The following is a 24,463-nucleotide window of genomic DNA, read 5'->3' on the forward strand; positions in this document are numbered from 1 at the left end:
CCTCGACCGCCAAACATAACACCTTTAGATTTTTTATAAAAGGCTACATAAAAATAAAGTAATATTCCTATCCACTTACAACAAAGGAAGATTGTAATCTTAGAGCTGTATACCTGTATTTCCACACATTGTTCTCTCAGCCGTGTATATTTAGCTATTCTGATTGCTATTTTCATCTCTTTGTCTATCCTTTTATGCAAGGTCTTGTACTGATCATTTAACTTTCGCTTCTCCTCCACCATATAATTCTTAGCGACACAAAAATATCTAACTAGTACTAAACAATAATGTTGCATATACACTTGAATATGGGATTAATCAAAAAATTACTCGATATTGTAGAAAACTGGTGAGGAAAATACTTTACAGAAAGAAAAAAAATAAGCAAAAAAGGATACGGGCAAACATTCTGGAAGTCATACAACATATGCATAATAACTTCTTCTTCTTGATGTGCATATCCGTGACGAATGTTGGCGATCATCATGACAATCTTCACTTTTTCTGCAGCAACACGGAAAAGCTGCACATATGTTGTGTTGAACCAGGTTCTGAGGTTCTTTAACCAGGATGTTCTTCTTCTTCCTGGACCTCGATTTCCCAATATTTTTCCTTGCAGGATGGCTTGTAGGAGGGCATATCTGGATTCATTTCGCATAATGTGTCCAAAGTATTCCAACTTTCGAGATTTGATGGTGGTTAGTACTTCTCGGTTCTCCCCCATTCTTCTAAGAACCTCCTCATTTGTGACACGATCAGTTCATGGGATTTTAAGAATTCTCCGATATAGCCACATCTCAAATGCTTCCAATTTTCGGCACATATCCTCGTTCAAGGTCCATGATTCAACACCATAAAAAAGGACAGAGAAGACGTAACATCTCAGCATTCTTACTTTTATATCAAGAGAAAGGTTGTGGCTCTTGAAAAACACCCCCATACGGTTGAAGATTGATCTAGCTTTTCCGATGCGCGCTCTTATTTCTTGGTTATTGGTCCATTCTTCATTTATTATGGTGCCGAGGTAGTTGTAGTGCCTCACTCTTTCTACAGCGGATCACTTGAGAAATGCAATCTGCCGAAACAGCTGTAGTCACATAGGTAGTTGTAATAAATTTTGTGGAAGTATAGAAAAGAAACGTTTTCAGTGTTTTATTGTTAGATAAAATGAATCTCCATCCAGGGCCTATTTTACCACTAGGCCAGTGAAGCAACTGCCTCGGGCCCGCATTTTAATGGGGCGCGGAAAGATCACTAAAAAAAAATTTTTATTGCAATAACAAATATATTTTCAAAATGCTTTCATTTTACGAACAGGAAATGATAAACGATGACAATATTGATTTCCAAGCGACTTCACCTGCCACAAGTACATGTCCGTCATCTCCTATAGAAAACGAAATTGTCAATAACCCTTTCCCAAGCGATATAGGGGATCGACCAAAACATTTAAATCTGTAATCTCAACAATATTTTATAAATAATCGACCGAATCAATATATTGATAAAATTAGTGAATGTGTTACAAAACTGGATAAAAAACCCAGGCATTTGCAAAGTGCGATTTTTTTACAAAATGAAAGCTATAGTCCATTCTTTCACGGTTTTTGCTTTAAATTTTAAAGAACCGCTTGGATTGACATGAAATTTGGCATACGTATAGCTTACATGTCAAAGAAAAAAAGTGATATTGTGCCGATGTGTGCTTTTACCCTGGGGGTGACTTTCACCCCCTCTTGGGGGTGAAAAAATATATATGTCCAAAATAAGTCCAGAAATGGATAAACTGACTAATTTTAAGTAACTTTTGTTCTATAGAGCTTTTTCGCCAAGTCAACACTTTTCGAGTTATTTTCGAGTGAATATGTTCATTTTTCAACAAAATAACCACATTTTTAGACGGTTTTTCGCAAATAACTCAAAAAGTAAGTATTTTGTTGAAAAAAAAGTTCTTATTAAAAATATAGCCTATAAAAAAGTAAAAAAATGGTGTACACGTTAGGTCTCTGGATCTCGTAGAACCAGAGTTATAGCCAATGAAAAATAGATTCATATTCACCAAATTTCAAATAGAATATTTCGACGTGAAATATCCAAAAAATTTAAACACTTTTTAGGAAAACCCATTATAACTTTTTTAAAGTGTTTAAAAATGTCTTTATTTCTGTCTTTTCAAAAAGTTTCTAGCAATAAATTTAAGCAAGTTACGCTCAAAATAAAGTTGGTCCCTTTTGTTTTTGCAAAAACAAATCGGGAAGACCACCCCCTAATTAGCAACTTAAATGAAATTAATCGTTACCGCTCCACAAATTATTTTACTTATGTTGTGTTTATATGATCGATTCAAAGTGCTTATTTTTGAAAAAATTTGGTTTCAAATTAAAATTTTTAAAAATGTAAATTTTGAAAAAAATGTTTTTTTCAAAATAACTTAAAAATTGTTAGAGATATCAAAAAATCTTAACTATTTAGAATGGGAAATAAGCCACAATATTATTAAAAAATGATTTTTATTAACGTTTCGACGCCCAAATCGGGTGCCGTTGTCAAAATACAAAATACTATTAATATAAACAAAAATGTTGTTGCTTAGTAAAAAAATTCTTCTAAAAATTTATTTAATTTGACTCATTTATATCGGCAATTCAGATACATATGATACATTTTAAAGTAGAAGACTTTAAAATGATATTGCCAATATTTATGAGTTGCGTTCCTGGGACGACTTTACTGAAAGATAGTTCATTCGATTACATGAAATCAACCCCAACTCAAGAATATCCGTCACAAAAAAATCATAGCATGTGATCTGTCTTTAAAAAGACAACCACATGCAACGGTGACATTAAAATTCTCGCGTTAGAGATCTCATAGTAAATCACATTTAATGTCACCGTTGCATGTGGTTGTCTTTTTAAAGACAGATCACATGCTATGATTTTTTTGTGACGGATATTCTTGAGTTGGGGTTGATTTCATGTAATCGAATGAACTATCTTTCAGTAAAGTCGTCCCAGGAACGCAACTCATAAATATTGGCAATATCATTTTAAAGTCTTCTACTTTAAAATGTATCATATGTATCTGAATTGCCGATATAAATGAGTCAAATTAAATAAATTTTTAGAAGAATTTTTTTACTAAGCAACAACATTTTTGTTTATATTAATAGTATTTTGTATTTTGACAACGGCACCCGATTTGGGCGTCGAAACGTTAATAAAAATCATTTTTTAATAATATTGTGGCTTATTTCCCATTCTAAATAGTTAAAATTGTAAAAATGCCACAAGAAAATAGCTTCAGAACAACATCAAAAAATCTCGAAAAACAAATAAAGTCAGATTTGCTTTTCTGAATATCATGTACTTTTTTTATTAGACAAAAATTTATTAAGATTTGGTGTTTCTAAATTTGCATACATTCGTGATCAGTGACTCGTTCAACCCCTTTTAACTACAGCCCTTTTAATAATAAGGACTTTGAACCGATGAAACTTACAGATCGTATAAACAATATATACACGAGTCAAGAAACTTGTGAAGTCGTACCTAACGAATAAGTTCATTTAAGATACTAATTAGGGGGTGATTTTCTCGATTTTTTTACCAAAGCCAAAAGGGACTAACTTTATTTTGAGCGTAACTTGTTTAATTTTGATACTAGAAATTTTTTTTATAAAACAAAAATGAAGCTCTCTTTAAACACTTTAAATAAGTTATAATGAGTTTTCCCCGAAATGTGCTTTATTTTTGGTTATTTCACGTTAACATATTCCATTTGGAATTTGAAGAATATGAACCTATTTTTCATTAGCTATAACTCTGTTTCTACTTCCATTTGGAATTTGAAGAATATGAACCTATTTTTCATTAGCTATAACTCTGTTTCTACTAGGTGTAGAGATGTGATGTATACACTTTTTTTAAATTTTTTACAGGCTTTATTTTTGCTAAGAATGTTTTTTCGACAAAATACTTACTATTTGAGTTATTTGCGAAAAACCGTCTAAAAGTGTGGTTATTTTGTTGAAAAAATGAACATATTCACTGCCAAATAGCTCGAAAAGTATTGACTTAGTGAAAAAACTATAGAACAAAAGTTACTTAAAATTAGCCAGTTTGTCCATTTCCTGACTTTCTTTGGACGAATATTTTTTCACCCCCAAGAGGGGGTGAAAACCACCCCCAGGGCAAAAGCACATATTGGCACAATATCACTTTTTTTCTTTGACTTGTTAGCTATGTGTATGCCAAATTTCATGTCAATCCAAGCGGTTCTTTAAAATTTAGAGGTTTTGCAATATTTTACCGGACTACTAATGGGGAAAAATTCTTTGCGAGTGGTTAGTGTACAGTCCTAAATGTAGCCGTGTTTGTTGTTACGTTTGTAAACTGATTTCCATGAAAATTATTGTTCTTCTAACTTTCGATGGGTATAATGACAGGAAAATATCAATAGAACAGTTATTCAACATGAGCGATCTCCTGAACATATTTCATCAATTGGTACGTTAGTCAGGAGAAGTAGTACAGCAGTACAAATTGTAACCTTAATGGAAAAAAGTTATTCAGAAGAAAAGGAACATTAGAGAAACGTTCTTCAATAAATAAAAGCAACCACTAAATTTTTGTCCAAGAACAGTCTATCATTTTATGGTTCAACAACCAAATTATTTACAAAAGGAAATGAAATATCATATACAGTGTGTCCCATCAGCCCTATGTTTTGGCTATCAAAATAAATACAGATTTGAAGTTTTGCATAGTCATACAGATTGATGGTTCACATTTTTTAAGATACTCAGCTGAAATTTAAATTTTAAACTCAGCCTCCTGTGACTACAAACAGGGTAAATTGTTGATATTTTGCTTTGCGTTAGAGAATATCACAAAAAGTTATTTGAAAAAGCTGTTCCAAATAAAGTTATTATTATTATTAAATCATATTTAGGGACCCGAAAATTATGTAGTGCTTCGGGCCTGATTTGAAGTAAAATAGGCTCTGTCTCCATCAAGAAACGGTCGAATCTATCGAATACTATTTTAATGATCATTGCTTTAACTGTGTTCGTTAAGTCGAAGGTAAATACACAAAACTGTAGGTCATTGTCTAAATTTTCCTTCTATAGATACACCATACCTCAGTCTTCACACTACCATTAAATGACCATATATTTAATGAACCGCCCCTTCGGAAGCGACCTCCTTTTCTTTTTGTGTCAGCCTCCTTGTTTATTAATTATTAACTCACTTGGAACTCTTCCGTGTGTTTCTGAAATAATGAATTTATTCCATACTTTTGCATCATACTGTATAAGTAGGTACATATAATAATATATGTTATACCTGTGATTATTATAATAATTTTGTCCATTCTATACTGACAAGATTCTATTCTATCCTATCCAGTTCTATCTTTATACAAGAACAAATAGACACCCACACTAGCAGAGAATATTCTTATTCAAGTCTGATAATCACCCTTAATGGATTCCCATGTTGTTTCATTTAAATCCAATCCTGCACCTGATGCGATTAAAAAACCCCGACATGACAGTGTAGACTCCCTATTGCTTCCTACAGCGTAGACCAGACCAATCCTTTTTGCGATGAGTATGAACACGCACAGTAACAGGTAGATGTTTCTGTCAGGAGCAGACGTTCTGAGACGAAAATAAGACTGAACACACTCCATTTGAGTGTTTTTGTGAATGCAGGATAACGTTAAATAGCATTGCGTGGATTATATTAGATAGTACATGTAATAACGAAACGGAAATGATATTAAATGCAACAGTTATCGATTTCATATCATTACCACAAATACGTAGCGACTATGACGAATATACAGGGGTCTTCTCTGAAAACAGTTTTTACATAATAAACTGCAAATTCCTAGTACAAATAAAGAGGGTTTTTTAAAAGTCCGCTACTATCGTCCTCCCTCTGAGTGTTACCCTTAAACTTTTCTTTGTAGCCCTATTGAGGATGTTTTTTCTCTTCGTCAGCTGTGCTTTGTTCTCTGGTCACTTCTATCACTTGATTTTGGAAATTTAGTAGTCAGAATTAGAAAAAATGTTCAGTTCTCTGTTCTAAAATGCTCATTCGGATGAATCAGTCATAATAATGTTCTTATTCTTCTTCTTTTTTTGTATTCTATCCCTTCTTGTCGTCCCTGCAATTACTCTTAGTGTCTGTATTTCGGCTGTTCGTAGCATGATTTTGGTTTTATTAGTGTCTTTGCTGTCCATTCTCATATATGGGTTATTCCAGACCACATCTCTCAAACATCCGGGCATGACTACGGCCTTGTTTATTTGTCCTTTTAGGTCGCTGGCTAGGTCCTTGCATCTCATTGGATACCACGAGCTTGCATCTCATTGGATCTTTCGCAATGGTAATGCATTTTGTTTTCTGCGTGGATATGCTAATGTTCAGTCGTTGACATGCTTGGTAGAATCGATAAAGTTATCTTTGTAGGTCATCCTCATCCTCTGCAATCAGGCCTGCACCACCAGCAGAGCACACCACAGATTCTACTGTGACCGAATCTGTAACCCAGTTGTAGCGATTCCAGATCTTCTATTTTTTCATCGTTTGTTTTAATTTTTGTCGGGTTGTTATTGTTCATATGAGAGGAAATCTAACTGATTCTGACGGAAACATCATCTTAGATAAACAGAGTAAAATTAGAACGTGGAAAGAATTATCTAGAAAAACTGTTTGAAGACCGAAGAGATAACACCTTTGAGCTAGAAGAAGAGGTAAATGATGGACCAAGAATATTACAGCAGGAAGTTTATTCTGCCATAACACAGCTAAAGGATGGCAAAACAGCAGGTCCCGATAATGTACAAGCAGAACTACTCAAACTGATGGACAACGAATCAATAGCAATAATCACAAAGATATTCAACAACATATACAACTCTGGACAAATACCAACAGAATGGCTGAAGTCTGAGTTTATTGCACTTCCAAAAAAACCAGGAGCCAAAAAGTGCGAAGAATACCGTACGATAAGCCTGATGAGTCATATACGCATTGCGACATATACGCAAGTTTGGTTGATTACGAGAAGGCGTTTGATCGAGTACAACACGCCAAGATGATGCAAATACTAAAAGAAGCAGTAATTAACAACCAAGATCTGAAAATAATTAGAAACCTTCACTGGAATCAGACTGCAAACCTCAGAGTTGACGGTGAACTCACCGAATATGTCAAAATCATGCATGGAGTGAGGCAAGGCTGCATTTTGTACCCCCTAATTATTTTCAATTTTTATTCTGAAAGAATATATATCGAAGCTTTGCTTCTGAAAAAGGTATTCTACTAAACGGGTACCGGCTAAATAATATCAGGTATGCAGATGACACCATAGTATTTGCCGACAACCTAGAAGACCTACAAGTCCTCATGGACAAAATCACGTATTACAGTCAACAATATGGACTCAATATAAACGTAAAGAAAACAAAGCTTATGATCGTCAGCAAGAAAAAGATAACAGAAGGTCAACTCTATATCAACCAAACCCCTGTAGAAAGAGTTAGGTACTAGAACTACCTCGGCACCATAATAAATGAAGAATGAATCAAGAACCAAGAAATAAGAGCGCGCTTCGGAAAAGCTAGATCAATCTTCAACCGTATGGGGGCGTTAGACGGAAGAGTTCCCAGTGAGTTAATAATTAATAAACAAGGAGGCTGACACAAAAAGAAAAAGAGGCCGCTTCCGAAGGGGCGGTTCATTAAATATATGGTCATCCAAGGGTAGTGTGAAGATTGAGGAATGGTGTATCTATAGAAGGAAAATTTAGACAATGACCTACAGTTTTGTGTATTTACCTTCGACTTAACGAACACAGTTAAAGCAATGATAATTAAAATATTATTCGATACATTCGACCGTTACTTGATGGAAGTTCATTTTATCTAACAATAAAACACTGAATATTCTATACTTCCACAAAATTTATTACAACTATGTGACTACAGCTGTTTCAACAGAGTGCCTTTCTCATGTGATGAAGGCACTCTGCCGAAACAGTTGTAGTCACATAGTTGTAATATAAATTTTGTTGAAGTATAGAAAACAAACGTTTTCAGTGTTTTATTGTTAAATAAAATAATATTCGAGGTTGTTTACGTGCTTCAAAAAATAGAGAAAGGTAAAGCAGTTCTACATCATTTGAAAAGTGGTATTGTAGAAGGATGCTTAGAATAGCATGGACACAGAATAAGATGAACACTGAACTATTGCCAGAAATGGGCAATAAATACGAAATAATAAATACAATCATAATAAGGGCACAGTGATATGAAATGCCAATATTGATAATACAGGGAAAGGTAAGAGGAGGAAAAAGTATAAGAAGAGGGAAAGTGTCATGGTTGAAAATTTTAAGGGACTGGTTTAAATGCAGCGCAATATAACTCATCAGAGCAGCGGTAGATAGAGTAAAGATGGTGATGATGATATCCAACCTACGATTAGAAGACGGCACTTAAAGAAGAAAAAAGATGGTTTTTACTTCTTGCCCTTGGTACATCAACTTTAATATCTCCTAATGTCAACCACACTTTGTTTTTATTATGTGAGTTTTAGTTCATTCTCACGATTTGGCAGTGCGTTTTCTGATATTTTTTTATTATCTGCTATTTTATCTTATTTTTCAGTAACAAAACAAGTGCCGTCAAATTGAAATATTTTGGAATTCTATCAAATAAAATTAGGTATATGCAAGTAACAGTAAACTTTTTCTTTGATTAACAAGTAATACAATTACCAAAGCATTCAACATTTATATTTTAAAACCCTTTCCCATCCCCCACGTCGTAAATGTGTTAAATTACGTGTGACAAGCAGTGGCATAATGGTTTTTGAAATAGAAATAAAGAGATTAATTAAATTTTTAAGGGTCAAATTTAGATACCGACGTTTTTTCAATGCGTTAGGATTTTCTGATTAAAAAAGTATCAAAGGGAAAATTGTAGGAAAAGTCAATAACGTTTCAAATTGTACATTTCGGAAACGACATAAATTCCAAAAATTCAATGTTTTCTAACGATTGATTATAAAATCCTAAAAAGAGAATCTTCATAAAAGCCTAAAGATACTAATGTTTTGTATTTTGATAACTACTTCCGAAGTGGAATTCGAAAAGTCAAATAAAATTAAATTCAAACTCAAATTGTGGCGTATATGGCTTTTCATCTATTGTCATTTGTTTCGAGCTTCTGTCATGTGTCACATAATATTAATATATCTACGTCATACGTCTTTGGTTTGTATCATTGTTATATACCAATAACGTATGGTGTAGATATATTAATATTATGTGACACATGACAGAAGCTCGAAACAAATGACTGTGAATGAAAAGCCCTATTCCCCAATAAAATAGTAAATAGCCTAAAGACTACAAAACCCGAATAAAATAAACATAAAGTGTATAGGTATAAAAGAAACGCAGTCAAAGAACAGATAATAACAAACAAACATTCCCATGAGAGACACAATATACAGAGGGTCTAAAATTTGTATGTTTTGCAGGTCACACCGAAACCTAGAGAAAATAGAAAAAAAAGTAGTGATGTCATGACTTCTTTTTTCGTTAAAGTAAGTTTTTTCGATTATTGAAAAATGTTAAAAACAACAGAGTTATAGATCTTCTTTATTAAGAAAAAATTTAAAAACGTTATTGGAACTTTACATAGAATAAATGAAAATAATTTTAATCCTTGTGGGATCGGTAGGTACCTACTCACCTGAGGAACCGCAGATGTTTGGGTTCAATAAGCATCTCTGTATAAAGACAATGAAGTTGACTTTCCTAAGTAACAAGACATTTACTCTCACATTTACTCAACGCATACACTACACATTACTCCCCTGAGCTAGTGATAGTATTTACGTGGCTTCTACAGTGGCGTACAAAAATTGATGTTGGGGGGTCTCACTGAGAATATATAATACCAATGTATGTTTTTTTTAAGGGACACCCTATATATTTTGGCATTTCTCGCTTATATTTTTGAATTTTCTTTTCCCTAAAATGACATAGGTACCTATTTTCACTCGTTGTAGCTACAACCTGTACGCACTCTCATGATAACTGTTATGTGTCCTCTATGTATACAGTGCTAGTCAAAAGTCCGTACCCCCCTCGTATCTTTTGAACGGTTATACCTATAATAGTGAAATTTGGAGGGAGGAAATAAACGGACGTAAGCTTCTTAACTAGTCATGACAGATGACGTAATAGTGACAGATGACTTTACAGCGCCACTGTGACAGATAATTTTAAATGGGACCTTATGGCAAGTGATACCTCGTTTGAAAGGTATTGAAAATACCTATTCATTTATACAAATTTTGTTTGAGTTTAAGCTAATTTTGATGAAAAAATGAAATAAATATAAAATTGTATTTTCGCATTTAATCAATAAAAATTCAAAATTCTGCCTATGATTACTTGTCAAAGGGTTGAAGTTTACGTAAAAACTACTAGAAAATTGAAAAAGTCAAATTTTTTGACAAAGAAACCATAGGCGGACCTTTGAATTTTTGTTAATTAAATGAGAAACTACAATATTATATTTATTTAATTTATTCACCAAAATAAAAATCCACCTACACCCAAAAAAATTAGTATGGCTGAATAGGTATTTTAAATACCTTTCAAACGAGGTATCACTTGCCATAAGGTCCCATTTAAAATTATCGGTCACAGTGGCTCTGTAACGTCATCTGTCACTATTACGTCACCTGTCATGACTAGTTAAGGAGCTTATGTCCGTTTATTTCCTCCCTCCAAATTTCACTTTTGTACGTATAACCGTTCAAAAGATAAGAGGGGGGGTACGGACTTTTGACTAGCACTGTATAAGGGACATATAGATAACAAGGACTATTTGAGAAACCTGGTTGTAGCTTTTCTTAAGAAATGCCTTTTTACTTATTCATCATTTTCAACTTTATGTTTACTAGGCAATTAAGACAACGACCTACTTTGGCAAGCGAATCAGCTAATATTCCCTAATACCCCAGAATGCCCAGGGATCCATGCAATAACAATATCTAAATTAATATTTTTTGACTCTAATATGAGTATTTTTGTCTTTCCTAAACAACCACTTTCTACCTTTAAAATTTTATTATTTTTTTTTGATAGCACTTTGAGAGTCTGCGAAGATGATTATTTTAATATATTTTTTTCTATGATACTGTCTTATTTATTGCGATTATTTTTTTAGTGGCATGGACTTTATGTCAATCAGCCAGTCACAACATGAGGTACTTAGTGTCATGTGTAGTGTGTGTGTTGAGTAAGTGTCTTGTTACTTTGCAAAGTCGACGTCATTGTCTTTGCAAAGAGACGCTAATTGTATCCGAACGTCTGCGGTACCTCCGGTGAGTACCGATCCCACAAGGACAGAAACTATCTTCATTTAGATATTGCGATTATTAAAGCATTATAAATTTGAGTATTATTGAATAATAAAACACTGAAAACGTTTGGTTTCTATACTTCCACAGAATTTATTATAACTAAGTGACTACAGCTGTTTCGGCAGAGTTGCAGCATGTGTTTGCATTTTTTAAGTCTTCAACTGAAGAGGTTGAGGAGTGGGGAGCTGTTTGTCTCGAGTTGGTCATTCAGAATTATATCTGTATTTTTCAGTTTATTAATTTCCATAGATTCTAAAAAAGATAGCTTAAGGCCTTTATTTTGAATATGCAGAATTTGAAACTCTTCATTGAAAGAATGATTATGATCTAGAAGGTGAAGTGCGTATGTAGAAGTGTCTGTTTTTCTATTGTTGAATGCCCTTTTGTGTTCTGCTATCCGTTTGTCAAAAGTTCTGCCAGTTTGACCGATGTACGTTTTCGGACAGTCACCACACGTTAGTTTGTACACACCACTCTGTAGTTGCTTTCTCTTTCGGCTTTTATTGTTCTTAATATATTTGCTTAAGTTGTTGTTAGTTCTGAAAGCTGGTGTTATTCCTTTCTTTTTTATGTATCTGGCTATTTTTGTTGTTATCTTGCCAGTATATGTGAGAGAGCAGAAGGTACTGGGTTCTTTCTGTGGTGGTGGATACATTAATTTCAGGGCTTTCTTATGGAGTTTTTGGTTTAAAATTTTGTTAACTGTTTGTTCGTTATAGCCGTTGTTTACTGCTATTTGTTTAATGATGGTTAGTTCTATCTCGAAGTTATTTTTTGTCATGGGAATTTCTCAGTCTATGTATCATGCTATGGTAGGCTGCTAATTTGTGTTGTGTAGGATGGGATGATGAATTGTGTATAGTTGTGTCAGTATGGGTAGGTTTATGATATACGGAGAACTCATGTGTGTTGTGTAGTCTGGAAATCGTTACATCTAGAAAGTTTATGGAGTTATTCTGTTCTGTTTCTATTGTAAACTCAATATTATTATGAAGATAATTAATATATGATCGAAATTGGTCAAGTTGTCTGTTAGTTCCTGTAAAGCATACTAGTATATCATCCACGTATCTCCACCAATATAAGAACTGTTTAAATATGGGATGTTTAGAAATTGTTGTTTCAAGTTGGTTCATAAATATATCTGATAGCAATGAGCTTAGAGGATTACCCATAATAAGTCCTGCACTGTTGTTTGTGTATATTTGATTATTGAATTCAAAATAGTCTTGATTTATGCAAATTTCAAGAAGGTGTAAAATTTCTGTGACAAAAAATAACTTCGAGATAGAACTAAACATCATTAAACAAATAGCAGTAAACAACGGCTATAACGAACAAACAGTTAACAAAATTTTAAACCAAAAACTCCATAAGAAAGCCCTGAAATTAATGTATCCACCACCACAGAAAGAACCCAGTACCTTCTGCTCTCTCACATATACTGGCAAGATAACAACAAAAATAGCCAGATACATAAAAAAGAAAGGAATAACACCAGCTTTCAGAACTAACAACAACTTAAGCAAATATATTAAGAACAATAAAAGCCGAAAGAGAAAGCAACTACAGAGTGGTGTGTACAAACTAACGTGTGGTGACTGTCCGAAAACGTACATCGGTCAAACTGGCAGAACTTTTGACAAACGGATAGCAGAACACAAAAGGGCATTCAACAATAGAAAAACAGACACTTCTACATACGCACTTCACCTTCTAGATCATAATCATTCTTTCAATGAAGAGTTTCAAATTCTGCATATTCAAAATAAAGGCCTTAAGCTATCTTTTTTAGAATCTATGGAAATTAATAAACTGAAAAATACAGATATAATTCTGAATGACCAACTCGAGACAAACAGCTCCCCACTCCTCAACCTCTTCAGTTGAAGACTTAAAAAGGCAAACACATTGTAAACTATATCACTTGAGAAAGGCACTCTGCCGAAACAGCTGTAGTCACTTAGTTATAATAAATTCTGTGGAAGTATAGAAAACAAACGTTTTCAGTGTTTTATTATTAGATAAAATGAACTTCCATCAAGTAACGGTCGAATCCATCAATTATTATTGAATAACTTCATTGAAAAATTATACGCTAAAGAAGAAATATGTACACCCATATTTGAAGTATTTAATATGAGGCCTACTGAACCACCTGTGTATATCCATGTATAATTTATGATATTTTCACAAAATTCTCTTGACAGTGAGGTTTGTTATCTCCAAGGTGGTTTGGGGTAATCGAAATGCCGTTTTCAGATTTGGATTAAGGAGACAAATCTACATCAGAATCCATCGATAGATCGGCTACAAGTATTGCAGGGGCGGTAACGCACAAACGATCGAACGAACAGCCTCTGCGAAGTTATAAACGAAAAAAGTTTTTCTTCAAAATTGGAGAAAAAAGCACGAAACAGATCAGAATGGGGAAGACTCCTTCGAGAAGTCAATACCAAAAAATGGTGGTCGTGCCAGTGATGATGTTGATAATGTACACGTTTCTTGTTACTATTTTATGCGTATAATTTAAATAATATAACCGTTTATAAATGGCCTAATTGCTACTTCGATAATAAAATTGAAATCGTAAAAAATAATCCAACTTTAATTGAATAATCATTATTTAAGAATTGCTTTTTCTATCTTTATAGATGTATAATTAAACTTAATGTTCGGAAAGCACTTCAATTATATGATCGTTTTTTAAACGGAAATAAAGCAGTAATGGAGCAATTCTTTCAAAGAAATATCTACCATTCATTACGACAATAAATATTGTTATTTTCTGCAGTGACTAAGCAACGATTTTGTTCTTTTAAGAGCAACACTGGCATTGTCTTTATATATATTTGTCACAATTTTTAATGGTTTTCAAATATATCACTATGGTTCACCATATTAAATGTTCCTTTAAGTATATAATCCTGTGTATGGGAATCCGAAATAAGTGTTAGTAATCAAAAAGTATTTTTCTGTTAAAAATTCGCCCAATAGGTCTCCTTGCTAATTTATTTCTCCAATTCTAAACTGTCCTATGATCCTAATTGGTGGCAGATTTTTAAGTTATCTAAGATTTGCCGATGACATAGACATAGTAGTCATAAGTAACAATACAGAAGAACTAATCTACATGTTAAAGGAGCTTACACAAAAATCTGAAAAGGTCGGTTTAAAAATGAACTTAAATAAAAAAAAAGTGATGACAAATCAATATATCACAATCGACTTATATGAAAGTGAGATCGAAAGTGTCAGTATATACCTAGGTCACACGATCAAACTAGGCAAACAGAATCAAACGGCAGAAATAACTAAAAGAGTCCGAATGACTTTGACAGTAGTAGGATGGATCAGTGACGTGTTTATAAACAAAAAGATACCAATAAATCTCAAGAAGAGGGTATTCAATATTTGTACTCTACAAGTTATGACCTATGGAATGGAGACGATGACACTTACAAAGATATCAGCCAATAGATTAAGATAATATCTCGCAAAACTCTACGAAACTACAAAGGATTTCTGACTAACAAGGTTAGTGAAATGTCTCCTCAAGAATAGACGCTTCTACTATTCTGGATACTTCTTCTTGATTTCCGACTAACAAGGTTAGTGAAATGTCTCCTCCAGAATAGACGCTTCTACATAACGCTCCAGTCCAAAACAGTCGGTGGGGGGACCAAAAAATGGGCTACCACAGGGAAGTGTCCTCGCGCCGATTCTATACAACATATATACCAACGATCAACCCATACACCAACAAACAAGGCAATTTATTTACGCTGATAATACAGCTGTGACAGCTCAGGGAAGAACCTTCAATGAAGTCGAAGTGAAACTGACAGATGCCGTGGGAGACTTAGCTCTATACTACGATAAAAACCATCTGAAACCCAATCCCACAAAAACCCAGGTATGTGATTTCCACCTTAGAAACAAGCATGCCTGAAGGCCGCTGGAGGTGGAATGGCGTGGTCAGATACTGGAACACAACGAGACGCCAAAATACCTTGGCGTCCGTCTGGATAGAACTCTGTCTTACCGATACCACTGTCAAGATGTCAAGAAGAAAGTAAGTGCCAGAAATAATATCATCCGCAAGCTAACTAATACAAAATGGGGAGCACAACCACACACTCTCCGCACTTCTGCCTTAGAATTATGTTTTTCGGCCGTGGAGTTTGGAACACCAGTAGGGGCAAACTCTGCTCACGCAAAGAACGTCGACGTGGCTCTAAATGAAACGGTTCGTATAATATCGGGTTGCCTGAAACCGACACCTATCGAAGAGGTATACACCATAGCTGGGATTGCTCCACCACCTATCAGGAGGAAGGTCACGTCAGAGGTAGAACTAAAAAAGCAGGAGATGGACCGAAGACAACCCTTATGACCACCAAACTCAGCCAAGCAGACTAAGATCTCGGAAAAGCTTCCTAAAAACATCAAGATCCATCCCCGAAGTAGGGGTCGACAAGACAATAATTCTTGTCTTGACAACAACTTCTTGTCTTGTCTTGAGAAAAAATCAAGAAATTTAAAAAATCTTGTCTTGACGTTTTCTTGATATCTTATAATCTTGTCTTTGCTCAAGAAATTTCAAGATCTTGAAATTTCTTGATTATCCCGTCGGGTGATTCCACGGCGACCTTTTTAATGCGTTGCGTACTCACACGGTCTTCACTGCCACTGGGGGGAGTCCCTGATCTGCATTTGTTTCCTGACGAACCCAAAATTGATGTGTAGTTGCATGCTTACAATAAACATTTTGCATGTTTCGCACATATTTCGCATCGAAAAGGATTTTGATTATTTGGAGGATGAGATCGAAGTAGAAAATACTATAAATACTGCTATTTTAGATTTTAACTCCTGTACGTAAAATGAAATACCTTGTAAAAAAAATCAAAACCTCAGGGCAAATACAACTTAGCTGCCACAGCTCAGATGTTACCTAGGGCATAATGGTAAAATATTTCTAACATCCATGTTTTAATTGGCATCTTTAACCGATGTTTCCTTAACGGACCACGTATATAGGGCTTTGACCCACATATTTTTGTAAAATTATATCTTGGTGGTTAGCATGTAAACTTCACGTAAGCACTGATGATGACTGGTAAACCAGTCGAAAACTAGTTCTGGTTGTGATGTAGCCCTTTTTAGGGATTTTAAATATACCTTTTATAAAGGATTTACTGTTTTTTGAATTTAATTTAGATATTACATAGTTACCTATTTAAGAAAGCTGATAATGATAAATTACAATCTTAGAAGTATGAAATTGAAAAATACTTAAATGAGCCTAGGTCAGAAGATTCTGTATTCTGGCGATTCGGATCGCCAGCAACATCTGTACCTGCGAAAAGACTATTTTCAAGAGCAACTTTAACAATAAAAAAGCCAAGAAATCAGCTAGGCGTTGACTCCATAAGAAGTGTTATCTTCCTTAACTCATGGCTTATCAATTCCGATTTAAAAATGTGCTAAATTTGTTATTTAAAATAAAATTTTAAGTAAGCTAAGTTTAGTTTTTATTATTAGGTATTTCAAGATATTTCAAGATTTCTTGTTTTCTTGAAAAGAAATCTTGGTATTGACATAAAATTTCTTGTCTTGTCTTGAAATCTAAAATTACTTCTTGTCTTGATCTTGTCTTGAAATCAAGACAAGATCAAGACAAGATCTTGAAACCTTCAAGAAGTTAACGACCCCTACCCCGAAGCGCCAGAGACGCGCCGAATACACCTATGGCAAGCCTCAGCTACCGCGACACATTTTACTCCGTTGAGGAAATGGCTGCTGGACACAATTTACCGTATCCGACTTGGAAAGCGCTAAACAGAAACGCGCTAAAAGAACAGGCGTTTCACGTTGTGCTAGTAACCTGAAAAAATGGGGATAACAGGAGGACGATACCTGCGACTGTGGCACGGTTCAGACCAGCCGGCATCTACTATCATGCACAGAGATGAGAGAGACCTGCACAGAAGAAGACTTAATTAGAACAAATGACAGGGCCATCTATGTGGCCAACCATTGGAAATACAGAATTTAAAGTTGTTGGTATTCCGGACACGGAAAGTAAGTAAGTAGCCAATAGATTGCGAACGACACAGATGGCGATCGAACGAGCTATGTTAGGAGTATCTCTGAGGAAACATAGGCGAAATGAGGACGTGCGAAGCAGGACGAAGATGGAAGATGTAATTGGAAGAATTGCGCTAATGAAATGAAACTGGTAGGACACATGGCACGACAAAACATCAAAAGGTGGACGAGAAACATTGTACATTGGAGACCCAGCGAGCACAGTCGTAGAAGAGGAAGACCATAAAAACGATGGATAGACGACATCAAAGCAAAAATGGGGAGAAACTAACATCAAATAGCACAAAACAGAGAAGAATTGAGAATTCATGGGAAGGTCTTTATCCAGGAGTGGATGCAAACATACTGAAGAAGAAGAAGAAGAAACTGTCCTATGAATTTGTCCGAATGTCCCCTATCAATCTTGGCATTTAGATCACTCATAATCAAAGTTAAATCCTTCCGGAGAAGACTGTTGAAAGTATATTCGATAATTTATTATAATATATTGCCTCCATTATGTCTCCGGGTTTGTCAGCTGTAGATGCATACACCAGGAAAATGTTAGTTGTAATTTCATCATAATCATGCAACCTCTTCTGTCCACTGCTGGACATAGGTCTATCCCATTCTTCGCCACTCTTCACGGTTCTGTGTTTCTTGTTGCCATTTCTTGGATATTCGATTAATGTCGTCCATCCAGCGTGTTGGTGGTCGTCCTCTGCTGCGTTTGTCTTCCCTTTTGCGCCAGTCAATTAGTTTTCTGGTCCATCTGGACCAGTTTTAATTTAATATGTATTAAATTAAAGGCGCAGCATTTTTTCCGCTATGGTACAAAGTTTTTAGCATACCTACTCTATTTCGTGTTACCTGAATAACATAAATGTGATCACTTAAGATGCGCAGCCGACACCGTTGTTCCTGCAGAAAGTGCTGAGGGTTTACAACGACTTTTGAATGTCATAACTAGAGAGGGAGATAGCTTGGAGCTGCATATAAACTCAAATAAAATCAAAGTAATGGCTGTTACAGTTGCACCAAATGTTGACATTAATATTCGTATCTATAACAAACAGATAGAACCTGTACAAAGATTCCAGTATCTTGGTTGCTGGATAACAAATGATCTTGACCACGAGGTCGAAATACGTGCTCGTATAGAGTATGCTACGTCCGCTTTTCAAAGAATGAAAAAATTGCTAATAAACTCTACCTTACCGTTAGATATCTGATACCAATTTGTAAAAACATTTGAAAAACAGTGGAAACATGGACTATCGGAATTACAAGTATGAGGCGTATATAAGCCTTTGAGATGTGGGTTTTTCGAAGAATGCTGAAGATCACGACAGAGTACGTGACCAACAACGAGGTGCTGAGAAGAATGGGGTCTGAGAGAGAACTCCTAAATATTGTAAAAAAACATAAAAATGAGCTATCTAGGACATATTAACAGAGGAGAAAGATACAACTTCTTATGACTCATAATGGAAGGAAAAGTGGAAGGATGAAGAAAATGCTCCTGGCTGAAAAACGTAAGAGACTGGACAGGCATGGACACACACAGAGCAGGACCACATCTTTTCAATATGATGCAAGTCTTCGAAATGCCGCCCCTTAAATATTATTGAAACTTACCTAACTTTTATTTTTATTAAAAAAACTACACAAAATCAACGAAAACTTCTATTTTAAAAACAAAACATACTTTAAATTAAATGAAATATTTATTAACACTACATTCAGTGGGTAGGCGCAAAATTTGCTTGCAATGCTTTTTAAATGCATTTATTTTTTTTTTCAAATCCTGAGAAAACTATTTAGTATTTTTGAAAAATTTAAATGCAGACTAAAAGATTACATTATTACAGAGAACCGAACGTCCCTCAAAACCTCTATAATTATTTGAATAAGTTACAGGGTGAAAAAAGACAAAATTAAGTGTAATTTTTAATTACAAATATCTTGTTCAAAAGAAACCTTTTGTTTATTCTAAGGGACTTTCGGCCCTCGGTAATAATGTAAGCTTTCAATCTGCGTTTCAATTTTTCAAAAATATTTGTTAGTTTTTTCAGGATTCGAAAAAAAGTAAAGGCATTTAAAAAGCATTGCAAGCAAATTTTTGCCCCTACACTCTTAAGTAACATTTACAAAAATTATAATGCTACCCTTCTGACTTTAATTTTGGTAAACTCGTCAATCAGATTGGTGTAGTCTAGTTGGGAGAGACAAGTGTAGCAGCTAGTGAGAGCTCTATTGAAATCAATTCAAAATTTTTTAGTTTTGTTTGTGTTATGGAGCTTCGTAAATAGTTTTGAATTTTGAAAAACTTCTTTCCCCACTAGTTGCTGAGACAGGGAGTGTTAATAAAATTCTTAGTTTACAACTACATTTGGGTATAAAGAAATTAGGTCATTTTGGCACAAATAGTTCAACACCTCTATAAAGGTCTCATGGAGTATGGTTTCATTTGAAATATATCACGCAGTTCTTCTATTAGAAGATCATTATATCATCAGATTTTTTCTTTTTCTATTGAAAGGATTGAATGAAGATTCATACAATATTTTTCCAGTGTTTCATCATCTATTTCCCTCAATTTAAAAATATCATATATAAAAATTTAAAATTTTTATTATGAGTTTCTAGAAGCGAAAATCGATCAATCAAAGAATTAACGGCAATGTTGAAAGTATAGATGAACAAATTTATTTTAAATTTAGCTTCATCTCTTAATAGCTCCTCCACATAATTTTCGTAGTCAAATAAACATTTTTTTCTCCTGGCTCTAATTTCATTTTCAGCTGGAAATTCGGAACTTATATCAAAATTTTCTGCAATTTCATTAAATTTTTATTTGGTCATTAGCCATATTGTCTCTAACTTTTAATTTTTTCTATAATTTCTGACAACATTTTTACACAATCTGACAATTTTTTTTTATTTTACTGATTATGCCGCCCCCCTTGTGATGCGACTGCCTCGCCGCATCATAGCACCGCACGTCCCTGGACACACATTCGATATTGAGCACCGCTCAAGATAGAGAGCGATTTGGTGTATACGTTCTCTTACGTCAAAAATTTTGACCTACGTAATAACGTTTTTGTAGTAAAAATACTATAGTTATAGCCAACCTTCAGTAATGGAGAAGGCATCTTAAGAAGAAGATGATTACTAATTTCACATTGTCCAAAGTTCGTTCATCTCATTTCGCTTATCCTCATTATGTCCATTGCTAGTTTATCATATGAATAAAGGTAGGTTTAAAAAAATGGAAATATATACACTATTTTTCAGTTTTATGTATATTGAGTTAATTCATTTAAAGAGAATGTGCCATTGCACATATCGCTTGCCCAATCCAATTTTAATATAGTGCTGTTGCAGCGACAAAATGCATTCAATAATGGGATAATAAAGGGAAACGAGACCTAATTAACTTCCGGTCTCTCCCGGATCATTTGTTGACACCTAGTTACCTCACAAGACCCGTCTGGCTCGCCTTTCCTGAGGGAATTGAATTAAACAGAGCAGCAGTCTCTCGGTGGTTTATAGCAACGACGGTTTACGATGGAGATCTCATTCGAGTCGAAATGGACAATGGACACGTTGAAAAGCGTATGATTGTAGATAATATTTACAAAAGTCAGTAAATTGCTTTAGAGATGATAGTCATTTATGTTACAAGGCAGACATTTTAAGGGAGCATTTATATTTAAGTATACCACTGATTTTCAAATTAATTATAGGGAAATACTCATAAAATAATACGAATAGAAAATTATTCAACAGTAGTCACTAGTAGTATGTTTTTAACGGTAAAATATTGCAAAACCTCTAAATTTTAAAGAACCGCTTGGATTGACATGAAATTTGACATACACATAGCTAACAAGTCAAAGAAAAAAGTGATATTGTGCCGATGTGGGCTTTTGCCTGGGGGTGGGTTTCACCCCTTCTCGGGGGTGAAAAAATATACGTACAAAGTAATTCCGGAAACGGATAAATTGACTAATTTTAAGTAACATATGTTCTATAGAGTTTTTCCACTAAGTCAATATTTTTCGAGTTATTTGCGAATGAATATGTTCATTTTTCAACAAAATAACCACTCTTTTAGACGGTTTTTCGCACATCACTCAAAAAGCAATTATTTTTTCGAAAAAAACATTCTTAGCAAAAATATAGCCCGTAAAAAATTGAAAAAAAAAATATCTATATATTAGGTCTCTATGCCTAGTAGTAGCAGAGTTGTGTTGGGATACACAGCATCTCAGTAAACATCTTCTTAAGACAAACTCTTTAATAATTAAATGCCCGTGGTAAAAACAAATATGTTTGTTTTTAATAAATACGATTAACCTAGATTACCACATCGATACATGCTAGTATTTGATACAAGGTCAAGTTGCAATAATAATCAACGTATGTTTGTTAGCAGTCAGCAGTTTTGAATCACTCTCACTTTTGCTTACCAAAACATAAAACAAAACAATCGACCTTTAACTATACTTTCACGGGGAACAGATAAATCAATGAGTAGTTGAGATTCCAGCGAGTAACATCACATTAAGCAAATAATATACCACCAGCTACTTACCGTTAAATACTCCACGTATAAATAAATGTATTAACTGTGAGAGTTATTTACTACATCAACCCTTATGGTCGGGGGTAACCAACCCCTAATTATCTAAGGTGGCTCAGAAGTCAGGAGCCACCATAGAGTTATAGCCAATGAAAAATAGGTTCATATTCGTCAAATTCCAAATGGAATACTTTAACGTGAAATAACCAAAAAATTAAGCACTTTTTGCAGAAAACGTATTACAACTTATTTAAACTGTTTAAAAAAGCTTCATTTTATAAAAAAATTTCTAGCATCAAAAGTAAACAAGTTATGCTCAAAATAAAGTTAGTCCCTTTTTTGGTAAAAAAATCGGGAAAATCACCTCCTAATTAGTATCTCAAATGAACTTAATCGTTACCACTTCACAAGTTTCTTTACTCGCGTATGTATTGTGTAACATGATCTGTAAGTTTCATCGGATCAAAGTCCGTATTTTTGAAAGGGATGTAGTTAAAAGGGCTTGAACGAGTCACTGACCACGAGTGTATGCAAATTTAGAAACACCAAATCTTAATCAATTTTTGTCTTACAGAAAAGCAACAAAATACAAGATATTCAGAAAGGCAATGCTGACTTTTTAGTTTTTTGAGATTTTTGGTATCTCTAACAATTTTTAAGATATTTTGAAAAAGAACATTTTTTTCAAAATTAAAAATGTTAGAGATGTTCAGAAAGGCAATGCTGACTTTTTTGTTTTTTGAGATTTTTAGTATCTCTAACAATTTTTAAGTTATTCTGAAAAACAACATTTTTTTCAAAATTAAAAATGTTAAAAATTTTACTTTAAAACCAATTTTTTTCAAAAATAAGCACTTTGAGTCGATGAGACTTACAAATCATATAAACACAACATAATTAAAATAATTTGTGAAGCGGTAACGATTAATTTCATTTAAGTTGTTAATTAGGGGGTGATCTTCCTGATCTTTTATTGCCAAAACAAAAAGGACCAACTTTATTTTGAGCGTAACTTGCTTACAATTGATGTTATAAACTTGTTATAAAAACATAAATAAAGCCTTTTTCAAACACTTTAAAAAAGTTATAATGAGTTTTTCCCAAAAGGTGCTTCGTTTTTGGATATTTCACGTTGAAATATTCCATTCCAAATTTGGCGAATATGAACATATTTTTCATTGGCTGTAACTCTGGTTCTACGAGGTCCGGAGACCTCAAGCGTATACCATTTTTTTTTTACTTTTTTACAGGCTATATTTTTGCTAAAAACATTTTTTCGACATAATACTTATTTTTTGAGTTATTTTCGAAGAACCGTCCAAAAACGTGGTTATTTTGTTGAAAAATGAACATATTCGCTTGCAAATAACTCGAAAACTGTTGACTTGGAGAAAAAGCTCTATAGAACAAAAGTTACTTAAAATTAGTAAGTTTATCCATTTCCGGTCTTATTTTGGACATATACACTTTCACCCCCAAGAGGGGGTGAAAGTCACCCCCAGGGCAAAAGCACACATCGGCACAATATCACTTTTTTTCTTTGACATGTTAGCTAAGCTATGTCAATCCAAGCGGTTTTTTAAAATTTACAGCAAAAACCGTGAAAGAATGTACTATAGTAAAAACAGTAGTAATAGAAGAATATAGTTCTAAAATATCCCATAAAGAATCTTATCCGAGATTATAACTGCAAGAGAACTTAAAAAAAAGCACATGACCATTTCATCAAAACGCGTAAAAAAACATCTATAGTAACCCAATAGCTGGATTCAATTGACGAAAACTTAAAGAATTACGACACAAACGATTTCTATAAAATCTTCGCCAACCAGATCAAAGAATAAACACCATACACCACACAACCTGTGTTTTCGAAAAGAGTACGGAAAATTGGCTTTAAAGAACAAACAAAATTGTAAAACACTACTTACATATTTTGAGCAACTATTAAACTGTCTGGAAACAAAACAAAGGCTTCAAAAAATAAATCGTACCCAAGCCAGGAAGAAATTTATGAGTTTTGGAGAAATCAGCTTTCAACGCCAGCTACTCTTATCGCTATTGCCGGATGGATTGAAAATACGACGAAAAATTTTGAACACTATAGTAATATTCTTACGAACCCTTCACCACTGAAAAGGTCTCGAACATTATCTTCATAACTGGAAATCTCGTGGATCAGGCTGAGTTCAAAACTTTTGACTAAAGAAGTTTTGAAGTGTTCATCAGTGTTATTCATCTTATTTCCAGTTCGCAGGAAATACTATCATTCCTTACTCATAGAACCACTTAATTTATACCGAAGGATCAAAATAACTCC

At 34.1% G+C, this 24,463-nt stretch overlaps 2 protein-coding genes across 2 annotated transcripts in view; one reads left to right on the plus strand and one right to left on the minus strand.

Moving 5' to 3' along the window:
* Window positions 1-24,463, minus strand: part of LOC126884812 (short neuropeptide F-like) — a 270,988-nt gene that overhangs the window by 39,414 nt on the left and 207,111 nt on the right. The window lies entirely within an intron of this gene.
* LOC126885603 (uncharacterized) overlaps window positions 14,951-24,463 on the plus strand; it is a 147,812-nt gene continuing 138,299 nt past the window's right edge. The window contains exon 1 of the mRNA XM_050652206.1: window positions 14,951-14,996. The gene's annotated coding sequence lies outside the window, so the exon portion shown is untranslated. The remainder of the gene's footprint in view (window positions 14,997-24,463) is intronic.

Source organism: Diabrotica virgifera, chromosome 5 (assembly GCF_917563875.1).
Source record: "Diabrotica virgifera virgifera chromosome 5, PGI_DIABVI_V3a".
Lineage (NCBI taxonomy): Eukaryota > Metazoa > Arthropoda > Insecta > Coleoptera > Chrysomelidae > Diabrotica > Diabrotica virgifera.